The sequence below is a fragment of the Ursus arctos genome, chromosome X (genome assembly GCF_023065955.2).
Source record: "Ursus arctos isolate Adak ecotype North America chromosome X, UrsArc2.0, whole genome shotgun sequence".
NCBI classification, from domain to species: Eukaryota; Metazoa; Chordata; class Mammalia; order Carnivora; family Ursidae; genus Ursus; species Ursus arctos.
In genome coordinates this window covers 5,320,354-5,338,267 of record NC_079873.1, presented here as the reverse complement: position 1 = coordinate 5,338,267, position 17,914 = coordinate 5,320,354, and the positions used below count along the sequence as shown (strand labels likewise).

The following is a 17,914-nucleotide window of genomic DNA, read 5'->3' as shown; positions in this document are numbered from 1 at the left end:
CATGTGTTATCACGAAATAGGTCTCATTCTTTGTGCGTTTCGCATTTATGTAAATAGTATTGATATCTGTCCCTTTGTATGTTCATATTTTCACACCAAACTGCTTTTCCGATCTATGCGTGTTGCTATGCCATTTACTTCTCTATTGCAGAGGAACAAAGTACCGCAAATTTAGAGGCTTCAAACAATAATGCCAACCTCTTTGCTTCATCTGCCCAGCCAAGGGGTGGTGGCTTCTTCCTGAAATTGGAGCCTCTGGGTTACTGTTTTGGCTTTTCAGTCCTACCCTGGATTCCACCGCTGCGAGGAACTAGATTGAAGCCACAACCTCAAGGAGCTGAGAAGCAGATCTGCCCTAGCCTGGCTTCCAGAGGAGACCAGAGCCCTAGCTGCCACCTGGATCCGAGCCACGTGACATCCTAGCAGAGGACCTGGCAAAGTCACGCCCACACTCCCGCAAAAGTACTCACAAAACATTAAACCACAAAATTAGTGCTGCTTAGCGAAATTTAATGAAGGAGATTTGTGTTCTATCGAGAATACTGGGTTCTTAGCGGATCGATGGAAAGGAGGAAAGGAATAAACTCAAAGAAAGAGCAACATTATCCGATACCAATGAGGAGAGACCACAGAAGGAAAACAAAGGAACCTATCAAGCCATTCCACGTTTGCACACAAAGGGCGACTGGACCTGGTTTCTTCTTGACTTCTAGATTTGAGATCTATCTGAATATTAGGTATTTGCAGATCAAGCCTCCTCAACCGGGAGGAAGGCTGTCCTGCCACTGGAGCAGAGGGACGAGTGGCACAGAGACAACATTCTCACTTTGAACCCTGTCAGCATGTTACTCCGCAGACAAAGTTCATCTTGTTGCAAAAGCTTACATCTCAAAATGCATAACTTGTAAGCAGGAATGGGGCTAATTGAAATTCCTCCCTGAATTACGTGAATTTACAAAACTGTGTTTATTCACATGAAAGGGGGCTGCAAAGAGAGCACTTCTGAGCATAGTAACTGCACACAGGAACGACCCTCTTTTCTCTTTCCCAAATCCTGCAGGCATGAAACATCTCTCCTCCTTCCTTTCAGAACTTTGCTCCAACAGTGCCCACTTCTCAGGATTCTGATTTCTGGGTCCGACTCACTCACCCTGAGTTTGCCATAAACACACATTTCCATGGGGTCCTCACTCTCTAACCTCTCCAGGAATCGTACCCAGAGGCCTTCTGCCTCCAATAAAACCACCATGCTGTCTTGTTTAACAGGCACTTTTGAACAGGATAAGGAATGTCTGACAGAACAAGACCGACCTTGTCACAAAGCACAGTGAGGGCAGAAACTCGTGAAGGTGATTTTCCGTTTTGGAGTTTATGGGGAACAGCCTGGGAGGAAGCAGAGCCCTTCTCCGTGGCACAGCATGCTGCAAAGACGGGAAGTGGACGCAGATCAGACGGCAGAAAGAGAAGTGTATTCTTTCAAAGAGAAGCCATGGTGTCGTGTCGGGGACAGGTAACTATGACACGGGCCCCCCTCGAGTTGTGTAAGTAAGGGTTCACTGGAGCACAGGCACCCCGATGCTTTGTTTCACACAGTACCTATCCCCGCATGCGTACTTGCTAGGACAGCAGAGCGGGGGAGCTGAAATCGAGACTGGGTGGCTCCAAAGCCCAAGCTCTTTACTCCCCGACCCTTCACACGAAGAGCACACTGACCCCACCCAGCAGGCAGTGTGCATTGGTTCTGGAACCAGTGGAGGACCCAGCTGTAGCGAGAACTTGCACCTTGCACAATGGTGTTGTTGACCGGACTCAAAGAGGGAGAACTCTAGACCCAGCCCACAGCATGAGAGTTGCTCTCCGAATGACAATTATCTTCCATCCCTTATGCACGTCATTGAAAAAACAGCAAATCACATTTCTGTACCTTTCGCAGTGGGTGTTATTTCAGAGAAAAAATAAACATAGCAAGAGACGTCGCTCGTCAGTGTCCTTCTGCATCAACCAAGTACTTACTTTCTACATCATGTTTACTAAACGAAGGTCCAGCTGAGAATTTCCCAATTAGTATTTTGTTTAATATATTACACCATCGGGATAGATAGGCATTGCATTTCCCGATAGTTTTTGCAGAAAAACGTTATTTAAATGGGATTCCAAAGGTCGGTAAAGTTATAACGGAATATGAAGTTGGATGACCGACTACTGATGTCTTTCAGTGAACAGGATCCTGACATCATGTCACAGTATCGCATGAGTTTAATCTTTCATATTAAACAATAAAGTACATCTTAAGTAGGGTAAAGGTAACTGTGTTCTTGGAACAAGGGAACACTGAAAAGCAAACACTACTAAATCACCATGGGATAAACTGGAAAGAAAAACTCCCACTGAATATGGGTCAGGCATCGGATAGGACTTTGAAGCTTTGCGCAAAGGGGCAACAGACGCCAGGGTGAGTCACCGGTTCCTGTACAAGCAGCTCTGTGCAGAATCCTTCATGGCACGGCTAGGCTAACCTGCTTGGGCTCTTTGCTGTTTCCCCCGTGAGACTGTGTCTCAGCGGGGACACCCCCAAGGTGAACTGTCACCGGCACCCCTTCGGCTCACGTCACAAAGCCGCTTCTTGCCTCCTGGACCGAATGCAGGTGTCACCAGTGCATCTCCAGTCCCACCTCCCACGCTGTGAGCTGTTTCTGGTCCCACCTGTACATCTTCAGGGACACGCATTGGCACAAGCTTCGTCTTCGCGGCAAATGAAAGGGACGCTTCTGCAGAACCTCTATTCAAACTCTCAAAGAGCCCTCTGAAGAACTGCCAGCACCGAGGACATAGGCTTTATTCAGAATGTCTGGCCGGTGAAAATGCAGAGGTCTAGAGTTCCCTTCCCAATGAGATGGCAGTCTGAGGTTGCTGGCTGGGGAGTTAGGGAGTCAGTGTGAGCGATTCTGTCAAGCTTGGCAGTGGCGCTGCCCCAGGAGGGAGCCAACAGGACCCCCTGGGCAGGTGACGCCATCCCTGCCCCATTGGAGGCACTCCAGTTGGGCAAAACAAATGTCCTTCTATTAAATACCCATTTGGATGATTGAGTTGCAACAAAGAGGTAGCTATGTGAGCAAGGGCAGACTTACCGATCAGGAACGTGGGTCCGAACCCCACTTCTCATCTCAGTGTTTGCACTTACCAGAATGTGGTTGAATGAGCACGTCGGGGATGAAGACATTCATCTTGGCTTCGGTCTCGCATATGTAAAATTGCTCCAGGAATGAATAGGCTGGGCTGTTTGTGTGCCAGGCCCTTCAACCGGGATGAAGACACAAAACATCATTGTTGGCTGCGGACAGGAGGCGCCCAGCCTGTGAAACCTTCCAAACACTGGGGGCAGAGAACTCTCTTCACACCAGAACACCTGAAAAATAGGAAAATAGAAAAAAACTTAGCAGCAGTTTACATCTATTCATTTTAGGTTAAGGACCAAGATTTGTGGAAGAGTCCTTTCCTTCAAATGGAGATGTACCTCTTTCAATAGCTCGCTCTGAAGAGCACTTCTCAAATTAGCGGAGGGCTGCTGAGGGGACCCCTCTGCAATTTGGAGGCAACACCCTCTGCCAGAAACACTGAAGAAACAAAAACAAAATAACAGTGAAACACACATACACCCCAACCACTCATTAAAGAAAAGGAAAACTGCAATGAAACGTAGATGGCCCATTTATCCTATCGACAATCAAGCTTGGCAGGTTGCTAATCAGAACTATGTAAAGCAGGTTCTGTCTAGTTCAACGTTTACATTGAAGAATACGTTCGAGCTGCAGTGATTCAGTGCTGTAAAATACACTCTCGAGTCGGTCTGCTGGAGCGTGGCCTCTCCCATGCCCAATCCTAGGCAAATCTGGTTTGATTTATGAGAACTCTGAAGAGACCATATTCAGGGCCCGCCAAGCGCTCCCTTCTGTTGTGAGTCCCACAGAACGGGTTGCTGTGTGGACCTCAGTCCCCACCCGGGGAGGCATTCTCCAAGGCTGAGGTGGGTGACAGCAGTTTGGCTCTTCTGTCTAGGCTCCTTTTTTCTTCTTCCTCTTTCTTTTTTTCTTTCCATCAGAAACAGGAGAACCACTTTTTACTTGCAAGCAAAAGGTCTTTTTCACTAAAGAAAATGTCTGTTTCCCTTTTGCCCATCTCTAACAATTCTATTTCCCGAAAATTACACTTTTTTTGTGGTCTTTCTTTACTTCTGGAAATACCAAACACATAGAGTTTAATATGAAATAAATACTTGAGAAAAAGGAACACATGCAAATCATCTTTCTATGATTCATCTACTTCCAGCAGACCTTCTGAAGGAGATTCAGAGGATCCCTTTGTGAATACAGGTCTCCATTAGGAAAGGTCAACTTTTCTACACGCTAAAAAAGCATCCTGCTAATTCAAGAACGGATTCCCTGGAATAAAGTTTTGTGGTCAGTTTCGGCGGGAAGGAGCTTACGTAACAGTTCTGATGGGGTAAGCTGTTGCGGCAAGTAAGAGATCAAGAGACAATGAAGAGCGTGATTCCTCCGCCTGGACAATGGAGCGGATAATACACCGTAGGTGATTATGCACGGAGCATACCACGACCCTGCAGCAGCCCCTCCACGCCTCTGCCTTGTCAGAACAAAAGAAGGTCGCGCTTCCTGGATCTTCCTAACTGGCTGTGTCCGCACAGAGGAACTGCCGTCTCAGAGAACCACTGTGCGCCCTGCGAGGGGAACAGGCCTACCACAGGGAACCCGTGTGAAGTGACACTGTCCGGACGTAGCTACAGTCGGGAACCCATCTCTCCTGTTCTCTTGCAGCGGGGAGGTCTGAGCAATGAAGCGAAGCCAACCCGTTGTTTCCTCTGGAACCTTTCAGGTCACCAAATCATCATCATCATCATCATCATCATCTTCTTCTTCTTCTCCTTCGTCTTTCAAAATAAACAGGTGATGCTCTGTGCAGAAGCCAACTGCACCCTGCTGCATGATGAAGAAACTCAACAATGAGAGTCACACTAAGAAACCAAACACAACGCAACGCCTAAGGATATAAAGGCAAAAAGAATCCAAATGGTACGTCTGGGACCAGACGACCACAAAGAAAGATTTAGATTCCATCCCGTGATGGGGTCCCCGAGGAAGGCTCCCCGCAAACATCTCCCTGATAATATGCCTCGACCTGCCGGCTCCGGTGTCCTTGTGTGGGACTGGAGCCTCACGCCGCACCGACCTCTCAGAGGTGCTTCTGCCGCCGTGGAACACAGCGGTTTCCGGGAGAAGCCGTACGGTGGGTGTGGATATCCTCTGTGCACAAGTGTAAACGCTGCTGTGCTAACAGCAGGTCTCGTGGGCTCTGAGGGGACGGGTCCTGTTTCGGACAGCTTTGTTTGCCATCCTGGGAGAGCTGAGGCTGCGGACAGGCAGAGGCAGCCAACACCGAAGAGAGGATGGAGGAGCCGGCTTCTTAGGGAGGCGCTGGCTAGAAGGCAAATGGACAGAACCAGAGTTCCGAGACCAGACACGCCAAAGTTCATGGGCGTCTGTACGCCTTGTAGCGGAAGCCCTGCTTCAACTTCCTGGCTACTTCTGATGGAATCCTGATGTCTGCTGTGTGACCAACAGCGCATTTGTATGTCCATTGAAAAACACGCACCTGATATGTTAAACAGTTTAAAAAAAAGAAGTTTACTTAGTTGGGGTGTAGTTGAATTTTATTACACTAATTTACAATTTATTAGCTCTGTGAAGTCAAATGCTTCCAGGTGGCATAAGGAAGGGTCTTAAAAACTGGATTTTAAAATTCATAGTGAAGTCACTTGGCTTCAGTAATTAAGTGAGAGTGAAAAAATGTTTTAGTTAACATAGTTAAGTACCTTCGCCCAAACCTTCGCATGAAAAACTGTCCTTGGCAACAGGCCAACACCATTGTATCAGTAAGCGGAATGGGGCTGGGTGCAGTAGTCAGGAAGGACACATTCACAAGAAGGACACATTCCTTCATGACTTACAATAAAGATGGCAGCCCTGCGACAACCTCCCACTCACCCACCTCTAGTCCATGAAAAAGAGGAAGCTGGAAGGTCAAGGGAATTTGGTCACGGACAGGCATGCTACGTCTTAGCGGCTTGCTTGCTGAGTTGTAGAACCTGGCTTCTCTTCCTGCCCTATGAGCATGGCCATGTGTGTTGAAAGCTCCTGGGAGCCTCGCCCACGTTGCTGAGAGTTTAGGGTCTATATGTACACAGGGAGGGGTGCCTGCTGAGGAGCTGGAAAATTCTGAGGGCCAGAGCAGTTCTGGACAGCAACAGCAAAGACACACTGCGTGGGTAGAGTTGCCTACATCCCTCAACCTGGGGAGAAGAATAGGCTTTTCCTTAGGTTACACAGACAATGAAAAAGGGTACCAGGCTGTGTTCTGTCGTGAAGTTAACATGTTCGACTGGTACGAACCCAGAGAGCTGCGGCAGGAGGAGCCGGTGGGGGAAGCACTTGGTTAAAGGAGTGTGAAAGGTCAATGGGAGGCAGGCCTTGTCTGTAACAGGCTGCTGTGCAGTGCTGAGGACCCATGGGTCCCTCCAAGAACTCCCACTGGCAGCTCTAGAGCAGACTAGCGTTCCAGGCTCAAACACCTGCCGCAGGGGCACCTGGGAGGTTCTGTGGGTGAAGCGCCTGCCTTCGGCTCAGGTCGTGATCTTAGGGTCCTGGGGTCAAGTCTTGCGTTGGGTTCCCTGCTCAGTGGGAAGTCTGCTTCTACCTCTGCCCCGTCCCTCTCTCAAATAAATAAACAAAATCTTTTGAAAACAAACGCCTGCCACAAAGTCTGCTCTGACCACCTGCTAACATAAGGGAAGAGGATCCTGAAACAGCAAGCCTAGTTCAGTGAACCAGTATCTCCACATTCTTCACATTCTTTTCTCCCGGGCTCTAAATCTGTAAGAGGCAAAGTGGAAAAAGGAGGAGGCAGAGGAAGAGTCAAACCATATATGCTTCTCCTCTCCTTTAGCCCCTGCGCTCAAGACTCTGTGAGGAAGAGAAGCCTAATACTGGTTCCAAATGTGAAACTGGAGACTTTTTTCGTGCCAGAAAATGAGACTGGATTACAAAACTGTGACTTTTTCTCAGAACTGGGAAATTTCTGGAAAGCAACTAGATAGGGTCAACATGTGTTTAAGGGTAAGGACAAGGTCCCTAGAATGAACCATGTTGCGGGAAATATTAAAGGCAAATACACCTGTTAGCTCTGTGTTGCTCATGTAGTTCAGAACGGTACAATTCCCTCATTCTATTTATTCTAGTAGACCTATGAGCGCATTTCTTCTCCCCGGTGTCTCCATGAGGCCAAGGTCTCCAATCAGCTGGCTTTCTCACTGCACTTTACCTTCTACAAGATCAAGCATTATGCATCAAAGAACCTCTTTGTTTTTTCATTATCACCGTCCAAGAAGACTTCTGAAACATTGTTTCCTATTCGACATACCACATATATATTTATATCTGTTTATGTATTGTATCCTATCTTGCTTTATTTGTGTATATAGCAAGGTTTTTTGAGAATGCTTGCCTCAAATAATTCCCTTACTCCCACCTGGGGTAAAATAAAGAAGTGAGTCTGGAGTCCGTGGCTTTCCCGAGTTGCATGGAGTTCTCCATGAACACCCAAAGGGGTGAGGGTCAAGCCCAAGAGCGAGTGTCATTTTACACGTCACCCAGAAGGGGTACCACCCATACAGTCCTCTACGTAAAGACAATGAGTTGCCCTTCCAATTCAATGAGAACAGCTCTGCTTTTATATGTCTGTCCACTAGGGTTTTATGCAATATGACAGTTTATAAAAATGCTTCAGGGTTTAAGACAAAAGTGAAAAACCTCCTTGTCTCAGTGAGCCAGAATGTCCCTTATACGTTCAGATTCTGGCTCTGTGGTTAACAAGGCCATCGTGCATATTGGAATTTTAACAGAAAGGCCAGTATGTACTCAGGAAGACTCAAAAATGATGGTGAGATTTCATCGGACAAGAAAGATGTATATTTTATGGAGATTATTCTGTCTGCCCCTCAAATCACTCCCATACGGCCCTTTGCAGATAAGCCCTACTCCATTAATCTATGAGCGAGTCCTGCCAGTGATACATATTTATAGCTTTTTTTTTTTTTTTTAGGAAAAGAATGTGAAACCTATAGTCCAGCATGTAACTTTTTTGGGCTGTTACAGTTTACTCAATGCAATATAAAGTTCATTTAAATTAAAATACAACAGCTCTGTGAAATCTAGTTATGATGTATTTGGGCTTTGTTTCACAGTGAGGAAAGTTTCATATGAGAGATCAACACCATATTAACTTTTACTGCTCTTCCTGTTTGTATTACATGCAGCAGGATGACCCAATCAATTACATCATTCAGGTTACTTGACCCAAAACCAACAGAACTGTAGACACAGATACATCGTATGAGTCTAACTGAAATTCCTGCCCTGCTGTGAAATGTTATCGAATAAGGAGGGAAGTATTCACCCGTTAACGTGTGAAATGTTATGGACTGAGGGACAGTGACTAACTGGGTTTAAAGGCGCTTCCAACAACGTCACGTGACCTTGAGCTGGGTGTGGTAGTAGGGTCTTGCCAAGAAGAGAATGGAATAAAATCCCAGATACAGGAAACAATTTGATGAACATGTCTCAGGAGTCTTCTAGTGTTTGGAATTTCCATTGTTCTGGGCTTCCTCGGGTGAAGGTGATAGGAGACATGGCAAGAAGAGGGGGAGACGGGGCCGGTTTTGCTAGAGACAAGAACAGCTAAACAGGCTCTTCTCAGTTTTGCAGACTTTTCACACGATGCCAGCATGGTTGAGATTCACCCTGCACACGATAGCAAGTCCCAGAAAGGCTTAGGCAGGGGAGAGAGCTGTTGCTGTATCTTCCACTGGCAAGTCCGACTTGTACAAAAGAGAGAATATGCAGACAGCAGAGAAGACGCGTAGCAGGAGGGTATGAAGACGAGGTCTGGCTATTCTTAGATCCCGGAGACAATATTCTGTGGAAGTTCATGCCACTGAACTGAGTCTTACCAAGATTTCTATTGAGAATAATAGGATTCAGTGTTGCTCATAATAAAGTCATTTGAAACTGTTTAGATATGAGTGACACACTGGTTTTAAGTGCTACTTTGTACATAGATACGTGCAGACAGAGACAGGTGTAAAACAACAGACCAGAGACAGAGAGGGAATCTACATATCTATACCTATATTTTTAAAACTGGTTTTATGCTTTTTTGATTTACTGATATGTCTTGGAGTAAGAAGTTTTCAATTCTATATTAACTTATAGAATTTAAACCCCAAACAGTGCACTGAAATATCAAACACAGAAAGCTTCAGAGTCCTAAAGATATTTCAGAATTGCACAATCACAAAAAGAAACAACGAGCAACCTACATACCTGAGGTCAGACAACTATCAAGTGTATTTTCTACAGAGTCAAGTACGAGACTGAATCTTCATGATGACAAGGATACAATTAACTCATGAGCTCCCAGTTTCTCTTGTTCTGATGAGTAGGACAGGGAGGGGGATTTTGCTCCTCACACACTTAGTGCCAGATAGCCAGCTCACAGCGATCGAACTCTCTCTCGATTGTAATAAAGCAGGCGTAGGACTCTGTGTTGCACACTCACATTAGTTACCAGCAGACACCGCCTGTGATACACTCCATCGGGCAGCACACATCTTCGAATTGCTGTACATCTATGCATTGCTGTACATCTATGCCTCCACGAGCAGTACACTGTGTTGAAAAGTTCTGAGCCCTTGTGAGACCACTGCCAATAACAGTGTATTTATTTTATATGTTCATAGATAAGCCCACATTCCCGGATGAACGAAGCCATGTGTACATTTTCAAAATGCAGGCCTGATGGCAGGTCTGCAAATAAGGTTGGGAGGGAAAGCCTCCAGGGTAAGGACGTCTATCTACACGCTCCATTACCTTCACAACGGACCAAATACCACCGATCTCTCATGTTTAAAACGATTCCCTCCTGACAAACAAAAGAGAGGTTTGTTTCTGTGCGATATCTAGCAAACTAAAAGTCGCGATTCTTCCAATAGGAAAAATGATTTTGAGCTACATTTTAAAGTCAAATTAATGTTTGATTGGCTCTTTCTTAAGGAGATTAAACACAGGAACACAAATGCAAATTCACTGGAAATGAGGCTGGTGATTTACAGAAAAGAATGCGTCTTCCTCCATGGGAAGATTCACAGCAGGATCCCTTGAAATAGAGAAGGTACCTGTGCCTGTACGTAGGGCAAGAGTTCAGACTCATGACATGGGGATCCGGCCTCGCGTTCTATTATCAAGGAAATAACTGACACGTAAACGTGAACGCTCGCTTCTGCTTAAACAATGACAGCCTCCAGCATTCTTCCCTCTTATTGTTTGTCCACATCGATTGTGATAGAGGATTATGACGTGCCGCCCACAGCTGCTTATGACCTTCTGATGGGCTCCAGCGACTGTTTCAAAGCTACCCCATCTAGCCTAACACAGGGTTTGAAGAAATAGCTTGCAGGCTGCAGCTACTTCCAGATCTAAAGTCTTCTCTGCACGTCCTTTCCAAGAGTCGTTTTTTGGCTACGGTTTCTGTCCGTGACATCATGCCCCGCGGCTCCCTGAACAGTCACTGCTAACTGGAAGTGACAAAGCTCTAGAGATGATTAAGGCGGGAACGTATACTCGTCATATGGAACTGGATGTTATTCTTTGAGGAGCTTATAGACATAACATGTCATAGAACGAGATGCCAGGGATGATCTAATTTGACTTGGACTTGGCTGATATTCCGTGTTTATACTACATGTAATACGCACGCACCTCACCATCTCAAGAAAAAATCAAATTTAAAAAGTTATCTTGTGTATATCGATTTGTGAAAAAACAAGCAGCAAAGAAAGCCGTAGCACTATTGTTACGAAGATACGATTGGATTGCGCCTGGGGGAGGGAATCCAGAAAGTGTGTTCACAGCTCCTCTTGCCAGTGCGCGGCCTTCCAGAGTAAGGTGGGGCAGAAGGGTACCTTCTACCATTCTGCTTCTCTTGTCCCTGTTCCTTTAAACAACAGGTGTTTATTACAACTGGAACCAAACTTCTCTCTTACAGAGGTTCTGTCATTTACCTTCTGCTCCTGAACTTACTCAAATTTCCTAATTATAATTAGCATGTCATCCTTCTTTAAACACAGAGAAATCTGGTGTCTCAGGTCAGGCTGCTGTAAGAGAATGCCCTGGGCTGGGTGGCTTACAAACAACGGGCACTTCGTCCTCTCAGCTCTGGAGGCCGGAAGTCTGAGATAAGGATACCACCATGATTGTGTCTGGGTGAGGGCCATCTTCTCCCTGTGTCCTCAACGGCGGAAGGGCAGGAGAGCTCTCTGGGGTCTCTTTTAGAGGGTACTAATCTCATTCATGGGGGATCCTCCCTTATGACCTGATCACCTCCCAAAGACCCCACCCCTAAATTCCATCATACTGGGTGTTAGGTTTCAACATATGAATTTTTTTTGGGGGGGGCATACACATTTAGTCCATAACACTTGGTCTTTAACAAACTTTAAGAACTAAAAGAAAAATCTTTGATGAGAAATCATCTGCTTTTAACTCACTCATATAAAACTCAGTTTAACACACAGTCCTTTAAAATGACTCTTTAGAAGTTTGTGTCTCTATCATGCTTGCTGGCAGATGACAGATAAGATACATAAGATGATAGACTATATCATAGATTGTCTAGGGAGAGAAAGAGGGAGAGAGAGAGCAAGAAGAGGAGGAGAAGAAGAGAGGGATGGAGGGAGGGTGGGAAAACTGAAGAAGGACACTATGGACATCAGATTGTCCCGTCGTGTTAATCTGCTTCATTTCGGGACTAGCACGCGTGCCCGGAGGTCTCCCTGGGATCCTACCAAGCACAAGCCAAGAAGGTCCGAAATAGAATACCTAAGATGAGCACTGTGCCCTAGAAGGGAGACGCTGTCAGGAAGAGTGAATCAGCCCTGCAAGGAGCCGTTCCCCACAGCGGCAGCGGAGCTCCCCCCAACAGCGGCAGCGGAGCTCCCAGGTAAGGTCAGAGCCTGTGTGGCTGCCCACAGAAGGGCTGGGTAAAGAAAGTGTGGAAATGTGTTATACGCAAGTAATGAATCATGGAACTTTACATCAAAAACTAGGGATGTACTGTATGGTGACAAACATAATAAAAAATATTAAAAAAAAAGTGTGGAAATGGACGCTTCTGGGTTTCTGCTGACACTACTGTTGGCATGAAGACTGCAGGCTGAAGAGCATTTCTTCATAATCATCATTCATAGAAGATTCCCCACTCTACTTGGAGAGGGCAAAGGTCCGGGGCATTTGGGGAAGATTTCCTGTGCTATTAGTGCTAAGCCATGACCCTGAGCACTAAGGAAACTAAGGGGAAAGATATGCTTTTCTGGTCATTAACACTGATAAAAATGTTCATAGTATAACTGATCTCATCATAAATGCAGTCATCTCATCAGGAATAATCTATGTCATTTTCTGACATGGGTAACATGTTTATCACGTCTTTTTTAAGACAATGAAAAGACGCATAAAAATCACTGGTCGGTCTTTAAATTTAGTTTTTCAGCAGAAATAGAAACATATAATGTTTATACTAGGCTCCACCAACAACCAGGGGGATTGACACAACTTTGGTATTGCCAGAAAACAGGAAGATTACTAATATTTTTCCAAAGCTCAAAATTTATTACTTGGTGTTAAGCTAAATAAGTCAGAGAAAGACAAATACTATATGATGTCACTCATATGCAGAACGTTAAGAAACAAAACAAACAAAACAGGAGAGACACCAAGAAACGGACTCTTAACTACAGAAAACACACTGATGGTCACCCCAGGGGAGGTGGGGGGAAATGGGGGGGATGAGGTGATGGGGTGAAGGAGTGCTCTTGTGATGAGGACTGAGTAATGTACAGAACTGTTAAATCACTATATTGTATGCCCGAAACTGATACAATACTGTATGTTAACTATACTGGATTTAAAATTGAAAAAAACGAAAGAAAATATATGGGAAACAAAAAAAACCACATAATTAGGTTTCCAATCTTGGTAAGGCTCTGTCTCCAAGTGATGCCACGTAGTGGATACATTAGTCAAGAGATCACAAAAAATGCGTAGAAGGGATAAAATTAGTAAGAAAGAGAGTAGTGGTATTATTTCATCTGTATTTTCAAAAGACTGGCATGATATAAAATTAGCTTGTATATTTATATGCATTTATCATAAAATCTGAACATCTGTTCTTCACTGAAATTCAAAAACAAATTACAGTGCTGCTGTTGGAAGCTCTTGCTTGTAAATCTACAAGAATTTGAGGGATATCCAATTGTCTTGTAAGAGACAAATAATTCTGCCTTGCGGCAAAGAACTACAGAAGATGACTTTAGTTTGGGGGTTCTATAAATGTTGTTGAAATTTGTTGTCAGAGCCCATGTAACCGTTGCCTTTTCTACTTGTGACAAAGAGGTTTTAAAATACCTTAATTATGGTTTCCGGATCGTTCAATCAATCCACACGATCTCGGCATTTAGTTTGACATTTCCTTACATGGGTTGGCTGGCCCTGTGGGGCAGTGCTGAAATTCCCCCAGGGGACTGACTCCCCGCAGGAGCTAACTTTCAGGGACAGAAGTGTCTTTGTGTTTAGGACCCATGCAAAGGATTTCTACAGACCCCAATCCACGGGCACACACTGACTTCCTACACAGTATCTAGTGGGGTTTGTTTGCTTTTTAATGGTAGCAGATTAGCCTGTAGTCAAGAGTCCTGAGTGTCAATGTCTAAAATTTCAATATTTTTTCAACCCCCTGAGATTTTTCTCAATTACGTTGGCAGTAAGATAGAGTATTGCAGGCACCACAAGATCCAAAGGAATGAGGTCTTCTGGTTTCACAGGCATGACACAAGACCTAATAATACAGATTATTCAATATTATTAGTACCAACACTACTTGTCAATTCTCCGTGGATTAGAAAAATATACGGTGACTGTCTTATCTGGGCTTTTTTTTTTCCCCCTCCAAAGTGCATCTTGAAATAAAGATGTGAAGGCAAGTTGTTGTCCCAAGAGGAGACTGTGCGCATCATGGTAGAGGAGTCAGGTAAGGTAGAAAAGAAGAACTGCGAATAATCATTGTGTTGTTGGGTGCTTCTGCAAGGCCTACAGATCACACGTCAGAACTGTCCTCCGTGAGGGACAAGGACGATTTAGCCACCATTAATCCACCGCCAGGCTACGGTTCACCAGGGCTTCACTCCCCAGCACATCCACGGGCCAGGGATGCTTCCAGCAGCCGCAGAAGGCCCTCGGGTGGGGAGACGCAGGTACGTCCACGGGTACAGAGATGGTGCACACGACTGCTGAGACTCTTGGAAAAAACACTCATCGGAGCTTCAGTGTCTGCTACGCTAACATAATCAATGATTATACAGCACTTCCTGGATGGCTGAGCCTGTGCAGGGGTGGGACACAGGAGGCAACAAACAACTTCATTCTTTTCTTCTCCTCCTGGCAACTTTCTGATGGTCTGAGTGAAAAATACTCTTCCACTGTCCCATCTTTTCCCACTGTCCAAATTTAGGGCACTCTACTTTCTGTATCCCACAGCATTTCTGTCACATAATTAAAAGGGTAGCTACCATGTCTCGTTTACCCAACACTCAAAAGTGGTTTTTGAACTAATGAGTGAGATGTGTTCATTTTCTATCACAGCTATAATGAATTACCACAAATGCAGTGGCAAAAAAAACCCCAAACATTTTATCTCACAGTCCTGAAGGTCAGAAGGCCAACACGGGCCTCATGGGCTCAAGGCAAGGTGTCAGCTGTGCTGTGTTCCCTCTGGAGGCTCTCGGGGAGGATCTGTGTCCTTGTGTCGCCAGCTTCCAGGGACTGGCTGCATTCCTTGGTGCATGGGCCCCCTTCCTCCATCATAAAAGCCAGCGATGTTGCATGGCCCTGACCGTTCTTCCCTAGGTCCCATCTCCTCTGTGAGTACAGTTCCACTGCATTCCAGAGACTGCCAGAAGAGATGTGTGAATTCATGAATCCCACATTTTATGCAGTTCTACAAAGTCCATGATTCTGTTCTTTGGGCAAAGAAGTGCCACTGATAGCACATGGTGGTTCCTTGCTTGGGGGAAGGGGAGGCAATCACCACCCCTGGCTTCTGAGTTTTCTTCCATCGCATACCTTGGATTCTCTCTTCCTTTATGCCATTTTGGTGAAAGAAGAATGTGGAAAATAATCCCTTATTTGTAGTTTATAATTCATCAGATGATTTCTTCCTGCCTACTCATTCGGATTCACCCTGGCCTGGTGTGACACTATTTCATGGGTTGAGAGGCAAAAACAGGGACAGCAGATCTGAGATCATTTCTTTGTAACACTTAGTAATGGAGGGGTAACGTTCTCATGAGTTCCAAGGATCCCCTCTTAGGGAAGAAGGGATCAGGGGAACAGCAGTAAAGTAGGAACGCATTCCAGATTGTAAAGGTGATTGTACCATACCTTCCTGCCTCCGCCCCCAACAAATAGTGTAGAAGGCATTATTAATGTGCCACCATACCGTTATCATTAGCATTAAAAAGAAAGCCAGACACACAGTTCATGATTAAATACACATTGACACACACCATAAGGTGAAGGTACGACATCTACTGTAATATTTTTCATTCTGCAGGGAATGATAATGTCATGTTAAAAAATGAAATATGTTGCAGCTGCAATATTAAATGTCAAGTAATATTATTTTAAAACATTAGTATGCATTAGAATAAAAATGTTAGATATTAAATATTTTATAAGAGTAATTATAAATTGTGATGATGATAGTAAAGTGAGCAATGGGTATCCTACAATCGAACATTTCATTCAAAAGGTCATTAACTAAAATTACTACCATTTATTCCATAATGCCTCCCATATGCACTTAAAATGGCTTTATGTGTATTATTTACTACCTCTATGTCATACCTCTTCCAGCTAGCTTCCCATTGTATGGATGTGAAAGTGGAGGCAGAGAAGTTAAGAAGTGTACTAACGGTCACACAGTAACCAACCCCTCCAGCTGAATGTATATATTTATTAAAGATTTTGTGTTTTTGAGAGAGGGAGACAGAGAGAGAGAAAGAGCGTGAGAATGAGCAAGGGGAGGAGCAGAGGCGGAGGGAGAAGCAGACTCCCCACCAAGCAGGGAGCCCGATGCGGGACTTGATCCCAGGACCCCTGGGATCATGACCTGAGCCGAAGGCAGATGCTTCACTGACTGAGCCACCTATGAACCCCCTCAAGCTGTATTTAAAAGGACCCAAAGAGACTGAATCAGTTAATTATACTTTAGTAGAAGCTAATGATGGCAAAGGACTATGCATCATAATAGGGATTCTTCCTTCTTTTTAAACAGAATTCATTTTTTAGAGCTGTATGAAATTCACTGCGAAACTTGGCAACCAGGCACAGAGTTCTCATATACGTCCAGCCCCTACACACCCACAACCCTCTTTATCAACACTCTCCACCAGAGTGGTATATTTGTACAATCAATAGCTTATAATCAATAACCATTTACTGACACATCATCATCACCCAGAGTCCATAGGCTTCATTAGGGCTCACTCTTGGTGCTGTGCATTACATGGGCTCTGACAAATGTATAATGACACGTATCCACCACTGAAGGACAATAAAGAAACTTCTGGGGCAGATGGTGGAGTAGGAGGGCCCTAAGCACACCTCATCCCGTGGATACATCTAGACGACACCCACATCACTGTACATGATCCAGAGAATGACCCAAAGACTGGCACCACAGACTCTCCATAGCTTGCCCAAGACAAGAAGCCACATTGAAAATGGTAGGAATGGTGGAAACATGGTCTGGAACCAAACCAAACAGCAAGACTGACCACAGGAGGGAGGGACTCACAAGCACAGAGAAAGGAGAGAGGGAGAAGAGCAGACCCCACACTGGCACTCTAGGCACAGAGGACCCGCTGGGAAGACAATCCCCATTAACAATTGGCTTTGAAAAGCAGAGGGGATTAACACTGCAAGTTTTTACAATCAGTGGGACTTAACACCTAGAATTTACAAAAACAGGGCTCCACTGCTGACAGCTGGAGAGCACAGGAAACTGAGTCCCCATCCTCAAAGAGACGGCACAAGAAACAACCCTGCTGAGATACAGCATAGAGGCAGCACTTCGAAAAATGCCTGGGGGATACTGGAAGGAGATTTATTTACTCATCTCAGAGCACGTGCTAGAGGAGCAGGGATCTTTAACAGACTTCTCCAAGAGCAAAAGAACTGGTGGGTACCATTTCCCTTCTGCTCACCAGCCTATGTACACCAACACCAGCAGGAACCAGTACAAACACTCTCCACCTTGCTTGCTAACAGCATGCCCCACCACAAGGCTCTCCTGTGGACCTGACCCATCCAACCTACCCTCAGCAGGAATCCATCCAAAGTGGCTCCAGGTCCCTCCCACAGCAGACCAGGAGTTCTCAAAAGTAGCACCAAAATAATGGCATTGTGCAAGCAGCCACAAAAGGGGCCAACACCACTCCAAAGGGACTCCTGCCTGGAGAAGAGAGAAAGATAACCACACACACCAGTCCTACTGCAGCAATGACAGTGAACTGAGGACAGATATCTGCTCTGACCGCTTGACCTGCCCACAAAGGAAAGCTTCTCAGGGGGACAACACAGGGAGAGTGCCCTGCAGTCTGGTGCTACCACAGCTGTGGCAAACATCCGACCTGACCCAACTCAAGCCCAAGGGAGCCCCAGACTGGTCCACT

General features: G+C 45.3%; 1 long non-coding RNA gene across 3 annotated transcripts in view; it reads right to left on the bottom strand.

The window, feature by feature from the left end:
* Nucleotides 1–17,914, bottom strand: part of LOC130543298 (uncharacterized) — a 371,452-nt gene that overhangs the window by 100,157 nt on the left and 253,381 nt on the right. For 2 of the 3 annotated variants that reach the window (XR_008958544.1, XR_008958550.1), the window contains one exon: nucleotides 3,182–3,406. This is a non-coding gene — a long non-coding RNA (uncharacterized LOC130543298). Of the gene's footprint in view, nucleotides 1–3,181; nucleotides 3,407–3,514; nucleotides 3,615–17,914 lie in introns of all 3 variants that reach the window. The other variant, XR_008958548.1, reaches the window with a different exon arrangement.